General features: G+C 40.9%; 1 pseudogene; it reads right to left on the bottom strand.

The window, feature by feature from the left end:
• Positions 1-1,029: 1,029 nt before the first annotated feature.
• Positions 1,030-3,999, bottom strand: LOC137935288 (heat shock 70 kDa protein 14-like; annotated as a pseudogene).
• Positions 4,000-11,406: the final 7,407 nt, after the last annotated feature.

The following is an 11,406-nucleotide window of genomic DNA, read 5'->3' as shown; positions in this document are numbered from 1 at the left end:
TAAAATAATAATGTTATTGCGTGCATAACATTACACCCCCTAGGAGAAAGATCTTGTCCTCAAGCTCGAAAGTAGGGTCTTCTTGCCCATGCCGACATTTCCACATGTTCCCAAGGTGCATCAATGGTATCAGCGTCAGCCCTTTGGACGACCAAACTGAAACATTCCACCTTATTAGCCTTTTTGTTTTACCTCATGGTCAAATGTAGGGATGCGTGCTGAACGTCGCCACATCTTCCCAAGTAGCATCTCTGCCCTCCATCAGTCCTGGACTGGTGTGAAACTGCCCCTCATGGCATCCCCCATTGGCAAGGGTGCACTACCCACACCTCTCTAGCATGGCAGCAACAACATCATGACCAACCCCCTGGGATGGAGAAGACTCAGCAGCACTAACCACCTCTTGCACCTTGAAACACTTATGAAACCATTACGAAAAAAATGATCTGCATGGTGATGATGTATGGTTGGTTGAGCCCTTTCATAGGGAAGTGTCAAGAGAAAGATCGCTTCCCTCGTAGCACTAGCCATGTCACATGTTTCCTGTAATTTAGACAAGCAGTCAGGTAACTGAACAACACTAGGATGCCCACTGCATTCTTTTTCCACATCACCATGATCAACAGAAAAGCCAGCTTTGAATGAAACCAATCAGCTGTTCCTTCTCAAAAATCCAGACATTAGAAGCTGCTACTCACTGTCCAGGAGTACAACAAACACCTCACCATACGTACATGCCATGTTCTTTGAGATCTTTATCACTGCTGGTTGAATCCAAATTCATAGGGAAGTGATGAAAGGAGACCACCATGCTGACTGCAACAACATCAGCAATTTTAATTTGCATCATCCTCTCAGGCTCAAGATGTCTAAGAGTGGCATAAATGTAGCTTTCTAGGTTAATCTTGAGTTCTCCAGTCCTCCTTCAATCTGCATCTTTGTTATCCAGGGGAGCCAATCTACTTATAGTCTCAGAAATGGACTCCTTTAACAGAGAAATTCTGAAACCCAAAGTTTTGTCTTCTATTTTTAGTGGACCCTGAAGGTTCGCTTCTTCAACTTTGTCTCCATGATGACACCATTTCCACTTGGCTCTTCGATAGTATTGGATGAACTATCTACAACAGATTCTGTGCTCAGGTTTTCATTGCCAATAGTTGTACTATTGTCAGGGCTTGCAGCAAGTGATATGTCTAGTGTAGTACTGGCTGAATTGTCCACAGTAACATTTTTAATTGGAACATCAACCCACTCGGATATCTCGATAACAGCCTCTGCACGATCAAAAGAGACTACACTTCTACTATGAGAAGAGTGCAGATTCTGAACATCTCTTGGCTGCATTGCACCATACACCAACTCTGCAACACACTCACTAGCATTCATAGGACGCCTTGGCTCCTTTCCAAAAAACTCTGTTATTATCCTAATAATCGCTGGAATACAAGATCCTAATCCTACGACTTCAACATAATTAATGTTTCTAGTAGTAAGTCCAGCTTCCAACAAGGCCTTTAACCCTCTCCAAAATAGGAACAATAATTGCTCAAATTCATCCCTTTCGTTGAATCCCTTTACATCCTTCTCATCCATCAAACATTCAAAATGAAGAGGTGCCTTTGGGTTTTCACTCAAAACCTTCTTCTGCTTCTCCCATGCAGCACAAAGTCTAGTGCAAGCCTGAGCATTCTGATAAACATCAATCTTATTCTCCTCAAAATTTGTAGCAAAGTGTCAGAACAAAACTTCATCAAAGTCTCTTCCTCCAAGAGAATGATAAAAGGCATGTGCTAAGATCTTGAGCTGACCTTTTGTGAATCCCACAATGCATACTTGCATGCTGGTATGACCAACATCTACAAAAGCAACATTTAATTGATCATTTCCAGGTAGGTCTGTCTTATAGATTCAATACGCCAAAGCTATGGTTGTGGTTTCATGCATTAACCTCAAAGGATGAAGGCCAGTAATAGAAGTTGCATCCAAAATAGATCTCCTTTGAAGGTTAATGACTAACAGGCCGGTCTTTTGGGTAGTATTGGCTAGGTGCTTAACATTTTATATCAGAACGGGCTCCCACGTTGCGAGTTCGAATCCCTAAGGGGGCGACCTAGCTGAGTGGGTGACCTAAGTGGAGGGGGTGACCTAGAGGCCAGATTAAAATTACTAGTAGGCCATAGGAACTTAACCCGGGTCCGGCCAGTGTCACTAGAGTGGGTCGTCGCTAGAGTGGGCCATCGCTAGAGTAGGCCGTCGCTAGAGTGGGCCATCACTAGAGTAGGCCATCGCTAGAGTGGGCCACCGTGGTCGTCAAATCACGAAGGTGGGGTGTGATGTTAAGGTCTTGGGTTAAGTGCCTATGTCTTCCGCTCCTAACAGGCCGGTCTTTTGGGTAGTATTGGCTAGGTGCTTAACAGAATATGAGCAAACCCATCGGGGCCTTCGATTATTGAGAAAGGCAAAGAATGAAGATTAGACTGGAGCTTAGGATTAGAGAACTTTCTACCAATAAGATGCTTGATTTGAGAAATAGAATTCTTCGGATTCATGAGAGAAGAGGCAGCTCCAGCTGCCACAAAATGCTATTTCTCTCCAAAACAAACCACAACAGGGGTTTCAAGCTAAGATTCATCATTGAGAACCACATCTATACCCCGTTGTCTCACAACAGCTACAATGTAGCTTTCAGTACCAAAGTCAAAACCAACCACGCTCCTCTTCTTCGCTAAAATAAAATTGAAGAGATGCAAGTGTTGATGTCCCCATAAATTTTTTTCTATGAATCCTGGCATCCCCAGAAAAAATCCCTCTAGGAATTCATACACCCAAGCCCGAATTCCATCAATTGGGTACTGTTGCTCTGCTTCACGGAATAGAGAACCTCTATCCCCAATTTTTTAGCAGCGTTGTTGTTGCTCAGCCACTTGGAGCCCTTTCACCCCCATGGAAAAATTGTTTATACATATCAATTGAGGCCATTTATGAAGCTTACCCCAAAATACGTTGTTGTTGGTTCCCTACTGGGCTGCCGAGGACGAGATTGAGCGGAAATTTGTTCGACGGAGCCGACGGAGTCTCCTCCTTCTCCGGTGGCGAACAACAGACCTTGGAGACTTGACCGCTTGGAAATTTTATGAGATAGAGGGCTCTCGAAAATATTTCCTGGTTAGAATAGTGGTAGGAAAAATTTTCCTTCTCCTATTCGGGACTGAGTGTTGCTTGTCGTGAGCCTCGTTGGTGTGATTTCAAAATTTATAGGTCCCCTTGCCTTGCTCGGGATTTTTGGGCATGACATCCCTGCTCAGAGATTTCCATCATCCCCAATTTTGGATTTAAGGTCGCACCCAAATCGTCCAGCGTCGATGATTTTGGAATTTCTCCTGTTCGGATTTTTATTGCGTCCCATGAGAAAGGTTTTTTCGAAGTTGAATGCAAAGTAGGATTTTTCGATGAAGGTTGTGTTGAATACCCTTCCGATTTCGGAATTTCTGAGTCCCCTCTGTCAGAATTCCATGCCCGGGATGACTCTGAAAATTTTTGCGTCTCTTGCTCAGGAAGACGTTTGGCGTCAAGTGGAAAAGGGTTTGATGCCAAACCCCATTCCGGATTTTTGGAAGAAGGAATTTCTAAGTCCTCAATTTCGGATGTTGCCACCACTGGAGAGACCAAGGGATCTTTGATTTCTGGTGTCCCCTGCCCGTCTGAGCCAGTGTCTCGAGCGACTACGACAACGAGTTTCTTCCTATCATAATGTTCAATGGAAGCTGCCCACCATTCACATATTCTTTCCAATTTGTTGTGCTGCTCGGAGATTTGAGGTCGTATGACCTTTTCTGCAGCATCGAGTTGCTTCTTTGCATAAAAAATTCTAATGGAAGCTGCACGCCATTCACGTATTCGTTCTAATTCATTGCGCCGTTCACGTGTCTCTTCCGCTTCTATTCTTTCCAATTCATCGTGCCGTTCATGTATCTCTTCCACATCCTTGCGTAGGGCCATCCATTTTTCATGGGATATAGAATAGTTCATTGTGTTCCTGCTCTGATACCAATTGTTATGGTACCAGATCTGACACAGGGATTCGTAGGGAGGAGGAAGAGGAAGACGAAGATCAAGCCAAAGGGAAGCTTCAAAACCCTAGAACTCGTCAAGGAGAGCTCCAAGCCCGTTTAACCTAAAATTAACCTAAAATCAATGCTTGTCTTTCTCATTACTCTTACCCCTTAAATAGGGTTCACCCTTACAAGGTTTAATATAAAATATTACAAAGATACCCCTATAAATAAAATATTCCAAAAATGCCCCTGTGGCCTATTAATTCTTTAACTGAATTAAATAAAGTAAATTAAAATAATAATGTTATTGCATGCATAATACTTGTGCTAGAATTCAGCAGAGAAGAGAAAGCAGCAACTGCTTCTCTTATCAAAGCAGGTGACCAAGTGTTCAGCAAGGTGTTATAGTTTGTTAGAAGCATTCCAGAATGGCAGCAACGTGTTGATTAATAGAGAATGAACTCTGAAGTTATATACTGCCTGAAAGAAGCATGAAGTATAACAGCAACGTATCGATGTTGCTGTTGTTGCTGAATGCTTACCGAGATCTGCTGTTCTTGCTGCTCCCAACTCTGATCACTACCGTGAACTGCCAAACACTCCCTCTTCCTCTTGAGGGATCGAACAAAAACAGAAATATGAAGTCCTCTGCATGGCGTTCTCTACGCTGGCCAGAATAAGGAAGAGGATAACCATAATTCAGCTGCTGCAAATTCTTCTCCAAACAGAGAAAGGTAGACGAGAATCATGAGATTGGCGCAAGTAGCAAATAAACTCTGCTGTAAGAAGCAGATAGTAGCAATACCTGAACAAAGATGAGTAATGCATTCCTTACGCTGCTCAGAAGATAGTCTTTGCTGCTCGTAATCGATATGTCGAGACTAACTTCTGCTTTTTGGAGAAACAACAACGTGTCTTCCTTGGTATTTGTACAGATGTGACAAAAATTATATCTATTGGTCTTTGCTGATGCAATCAGTATGTAGTGCTGAGGTGAACCAATAATGTTGATATGTATTTACAGAACTAAAATAGGTTCTGAATGGTAGAGTGATTAGTCATGAAGCTTGAAAATTCAGCTCGAATTAATGCTATAATGGGCTGGATCCGAGAGCAGCTGCAAGGTTTTCTCAATACAAAAGGTAAATAAACCAGTAATGTATGCCATACCATAGAACCCAAGTGCTAGCCATATGAAACCAGTTGATTTGCAGCCAATACCAGAGTAAAATCTGTTTCCTCTTGATGAATTTGATCCACGTCCGAGAGATACAATTACAGAACTAAAACAAGTTCTGAAAACGTGCTTATGGCAAGAGACAAGAAGTAATTTCAGGCTGTAGATACTTTCACAAATTGAGCAGCAGCAGTAAGGAAACTTTCCGACTGTTGAAGATACTTGGCCTTGATTCAAGGCTAATCTTTGTATGATTTCGGGTGATTGTAATTAGCCTTGATTACAGGTTCCTCAATTGTAAACTTTCCATTTCAGTTTTAATCAATTATGATATGTAATCTTATGTACATGGATATGTAAAAGTTATAAATATATCATACTCACACACCTTCGAAGTGTGGTGGTTTTTATCAAATCCTTTCATGGTATCAGAGCGGGCGGACTACCCTGTTTCTACTACACGAGATGAGAAAATTCTCCAAGAAATTTCTCATCATTTCACCGAGCTTCTCTGCTCATTTTTTTTGTCTCTTTCTCTGCTGCCATGTTGTTCGCCATCTGTTGTAGCTTATTGCCAATGGTGACTCAGGTCTTCCTTGTCAGAAAATTAATCCGACGCGAATCTGAAGTCGTACGTCATCGCATTTTTTGTCTCTAGCCAGGCTCTTCATGCTCGTTGTCGTTTGCTCTCTGGCCGCAGCGCTGATCATCCCCACCCTATCAGCGACCAATGCCACCGTCCTATCTTGCTGCCTTCACTTGTCGTCGTCTTCCGCAGAGCCTCTTGGAGCTCCTTTATTTCATCACGCAGACAGAAAATCGCTCTAACACATAGAGAGACACTTACTCTTGCCCGTAGTCACGCGTTCTAATTCTTAAGTATGTAACACTGTCCCCACCTTTTTCCTGTATTTTTGGCAGATTAAAAAAATAATAATAATAAAAATAATCGTCTGCCTCTCTTGCTTCCTATGGCTTCCGATTCCTCTTCTCATCTTCTCCCTTTTAACACTCTAATCCACATGATCACCATCAAGTTGTCTTCCTCCAATTGTCTTCTCTAGAAAAGCCAATTCCTTCCTCTCCTTGAGAGTGATAAACTGTTGGTCTGTGTTGATGGCACTCTTGTCCCGCCACCCCATTTTGAACTAGCTTCCTCTACCACACTCAACCCCAAATTTCTGGCATGGAAATCAGCCGATCAATGGCTTCTCAGTTTACTGCTCTCTTCACTCACTGAGGAAGCCATGGCTGCCGTTGTTGGCCTCTCCACTGCCCGTGATGTCTGGGCCGCATTGGAGAATACATTTAGCCATCATTCTAAAGCCCGTGAACTGTGACTCAAGGATAATTTGCTACTGTTGAAACACGACACCAAACCAGTTGTTGAGTACGCTCGTAACTTCAAAGCTCTTTGTGACCAGCTTCATGCCATTGGGAGACCCGTCGAGGATATTGAAAAAGTGCATTGGTATCTTCATGGCCTCGGTGCTGAATTTTCCAGCTTGTCCACCGCTCGGATGGCTCTCACCTCTCTCCCTTGTTTTGCATGTTTAGTCTCTAAAGCAGAAAGTTTTGAGTTGTTCCAGTGGTCCCTTGAGCTTTCTGCCCCCACTGTGGCATTCACAGCCACTTCTCGCGGCCATCACAATACCCATGGAACTTCATCTACTTCCCATGGTAATCAACGAGGATATTCTCATGGCAACAACTCTCCAACCGACAACGCACTCACTTTGGTCAGGGTCGTCGTCCACCCCGCTGCCAAATCTGTCACACGGAAGGCCATTATGTTGATCGCTACAATCAGCGGTATACTTGGACTGATTCCTCGGCTCATCTTGCTGAAGCCCTCAACACATCTTGTTCTCTCTCTGGATCTGAGACTGTTGACTGGTTTTTGGATACTGGGCTTCAGCCCATATGACCACCGATCCATCTACTTTGGATCAGTCCAAAAATTACACTGGTAAGGACTGTGATCATAGGAAATAGTGCATCTCTACCCATCACCCACACTGGTACTCTTTCTCCTGTTTCAAATATTCACTTATTAGATGTTTTGGTTGTCCCTCATCTCACTAAAAATCTCCTTTCCATTAGTAAATTAACTTCTAATTTCCTTCTTTTCGTTACATTTACTAATACTCTTTTCACTATCCAGAATCGTCAAATAGGAGGGGTAGTGGCAATTGGAAAAAGAGATGGTGAGCTTTATGTGCTGGAGCTCGGCGACTCTGCTTTTCTTTCTATTCTTAGAAATAAATCTCTACATGCTTCCTATGATTTATGGCATGCTCGTTTTGGTCATGTGAATCACTCTGTTATTTCATTTTTAAATAAAAACGGACATTTTTTTCTTACGTCTTTATTGCCTTCTCCCGAACTATGTAGTACCTGCCAACTTGCTAAAAATCATCGTTTGCCTTATTCTTGAAATGAACGCAGGGCATCTAATCTGTTAGACCTCATTCATTGTGATCTTTGGGATCCTTCCCTCGTTAAATCGATTTCAGTTTTTCTCTACTATGTCATTTTTATCGATGATTATTCCCGATTCACCTAGCTTTACCCTTTGAACTTTAAATCTGATTTCTATGATATTTTTCTTCAATTTCAAAAATTTGTGAAAACTCAACATTCCAGTTGTATCAAGATTTTTCAAAGTGATGGTGGTGCTGAATTTACTAGCAATTGCTTCAAAGCCCATCTACGTTCTTTTGGCATTCATCATCAACTCTCTTGCCCATATACACCTGCTCAAAACGGTCGTGCTGAAAGAAAACATCATCATGTGACTGAGACTGGTCAAGCACTTCTCTTCCACTCTCATCTTCCTCCTTACATCTGGGTTGACACTTTCAGCACTGTAGCTTATATCATCAACCGGTTGCCCACTCCGCTTCTTGGAGGTAATTCACCTTTTGAACTTTTATAGGACTACTCTTCGAATTATGAAAATTTTCATCCTTTTGGTTGTCGTGTTTATCCTTGTTTGCATGATCATATGCCTCACAAACTTTCTCCCCACAACATTCCTTGCATTTTCTTAGGTTATAGTCCCTCTCACAAAGGATTTCATTGTCTTGATCCTCTCACCTCTAAGCTATATATCACCCGTCATGCTCAATTTGATGAAACTCAATTTCCTACAATCCCTAATTCTTAGCCCCAACCTCTCTTCATGCTTTACAATAAAATGGCACTTGGATTTTGGTTCATCATCCTGTCAACACAAACATTGTGGGCTCTAAATGGGTATTTCGCACTAAATATTTCCCAGATGGTTCTATCGAGCATCTCAAAGCTCGCCTTGTTGCCAAAGGTTATACTCAGGTTCCTGGTCTGGACTACACTAACACTTTCAGTCTGGTTGTCCAAGCTACCACTGTCCGTGTTGTGCTTTCTCTTGCTGTTACAAATAAGTGGCCTCTTCGACAACTTGATGTCAAGAATGCATTCCTCAATGGCACCCTTTCTGAACATGTTTATATGGAACTACCTCCTGGGAATATTGATCCTCGCTTTCCCACTCATGTTTGTCTCTTAAAAAAAGCTCTCTTGGGCCTCAAGCAAGTGCCTCGTGCCTAGTTTTAGCGTTTCAACTCCTGATGGTCTCTTTACCAGTCAGTTAAAATATGCTCGGGATAGTGGGCCATCGCTAGAGCAGGCGGCCGTGGACGTCGGCTCATAACATAGGAGCTTGTTGAGCATCGACTCATAACATCTTGAGGGCAAGCTCTTTTTCAAGGGGTGTGTGTTGTTATGATCCCGGGTTAAGTGTTTGGCTTTCCGCTACATACCAGGCCGGTCTTTTGGGTAATATTGGCTAGGTGCTTAACATAGACTGCCAAAAATAAGTTGAACCAAGTGCTATTTGATAATCAAAAAATAAAAAAGATTTCGAATGTGCTCATCTTTCATACTTCTCCTTTTATTCCCCTTCCCCCTCAAGCTGGGAGATATTGTCAATGATCCTAGATTGAAGGCAACAAATATTTTGCAAGCTCAAGTGCTAATACACCTAGATATTTCATTTGATATACAACTCTCCATATAAAGTCTCATTCTCGATGGCATAAAATGGATTAAAAGTTGAAGCTTTCTATTGTTGCACGAAACTTTTCTACTGCTTGGCCTTTGCTACTTCAGATGTCAATTTATCTTTGTAGAAAAATCTGATCTATACAATTATTTTTTATTTAGAAACTAGACAGAAATATCTTTCCAATGATATATAATTTGATATATGAAAAAATGTCAAGAGAGTGAAACATCCAATGAAATATAAAAATTGGGAAATAAGACTTAAGGAAAAATGAGAAACTCTTCTTTTTTGTTTTTGTTTTTCTTTTGTCTTCTTCTTCCTCATTTTATTCTCCATCTTTTTCTCCATTTCCTTCTCCTTTTACATCTCAGATCATTGCCCGCTCTGATACCAGGTTGAAACTTAGGATTCCATGATGTATAATCACGGAAGAAGAGGATTAAGGGGTGTAATAGAAGATGATCCTTTGCCAAGTACTTTGGTTTGGGTACCATTATCTATAGTTACAAACTTCTCAGGAATACATGGAGATAAAAAATTTAGCATATGTTTTTTACTTGAGAGATGTTCAGAGCCCCCATATTCTATTAACCAAGACGAAGAGGAGGGAGTGGAAGAAAGTATACCTGAAGCAATAGTGGTAGTAGTTACAGATAAAGATATAAGGGAAGACCTCATGAATGACTTCAATTTCTGAATTGTTTCATAGTCTTCATGAGTGAAAGTCATCTTCCTGGTTTGTGATTCAGCTATTTCTTCTTGTTTATTATTGGTTGTGTGGGCTTGGGTCCATCTTCCAATACTCCCACTCAAGCTAGGGGTGAGAGAGCATCATAATCGCTCAGCTTGCTGCAAATGGTGTACATGATCTTCCTATATAAAATGGCAGTCCACTATATCTTCCAATAGGAGGAAATGGAATCATTGTTCCTTGTCCAATTCTTCACAACTATCACTTTTTGAAGTTTCATCTCGATTTGAGATGGTGTTTCCATATAAACATAAGTGTATACAATCAATAATTTTCAGTGTTGTCATCAGATGTATTGCAATGAGAGTTTGAAGACCAACATTATTTGTTCCTAGAAAAGTCAGATTATAATTGATCCCAAAAATCCTTAGGTGATTTACAAGGAAAGTAAGAATCAACCATTTCATTATTCATGGAACTGAGAATGATTTCCATAGTCTTAGCATTGCCATCTACTCTTGCAATGTCAAGGTCATCCCAATCTCAAACAAATTTTGGAAAAAAAATCTTCCCTTTACATGTTGGGATGGGATGAAGGTCTACTCATGATAGGTTCCCATAATACAAATCAAATGGATTGTAGAAAAATTTTCATTCTTAATCTTCACCATTGGTTTTGTGAAGTAATGAGTAAGGGAACCAAAAAGGGATCATGACCCTCTTGGAACATAACTTCTACTTGAGATGCCATTTAATATTTTTCAAAATCAAGTAAGGGAACCGAAAAGGGATCATGACCCTCTAGGAACATAACTTCTACTTGAGATGCCATTTAATATTTTTCAAAATCAAGTGAGTAAGGGAACCGAAAAGGGATCATGACCCTCTTGGAACATAACTTCTACTTGAAATGCCATTTAATATTTTTCAAAATCAAGTGGATTTTGAATTCAATTAAGTGTTCAACTCTCTTTGGCCACGTGTTAGTCAATACATGATTTGTACGAAGCCAATGTCCCCAAGAGATTGCTACTAGATTCTAGCTCTAACTAAGCCTTTCTATCTAGATTTAATAGGATCTAAATGAACCTTTCACAAATACAAATAAAATAATGGTAAAAATTACACCCTTACTTGGAGAGATGCTTCTCCTTGAGAGATTCAAGATTCCTCCTCCTTTATAGGACAATGTAAAATGATTAAGGAACTGTTAGGAATTAGACGCCCAAATATCAAACTAACGAGAATAATAATAATAATTGTAGAAGAAAGGAACATAAAGCATGAAAATAATAACAAGATTTATACAAGTTCGCCTCTGGGTGAGACTACATCCTGTCTTTCGCCATTGCAATGATCCATTACGAAGAGAAAATAGTTTACAAGAGAAATTGTACACACTTACAAGTGTTTTTCTCTAATCTCTCCTTGGCCA

Source organism: Aristolochia californica, unplaced genomic scaffold (genome assembly GCF_029961685.1).
Source record: "Aristolochia californica isolate CCGP_79_NKW_82.1479 unplaced genomic scaffold, dmAriCali1.0.hap1 SCAF_6, whole genome shotgun sequence".
NCBI classification, from domain to species: Eukaryota; Viridiplantae; Streptophyta; class Magnoliopsida; order Piperales; family Aristolochiaceae; genus Aristolochia; species Aristolochia californica.
The sequence above is the reverse complement of the archived record's forward strand: the minus strand, read 5'-3'. Positions and strand labels throughout refer to the sequence as shown.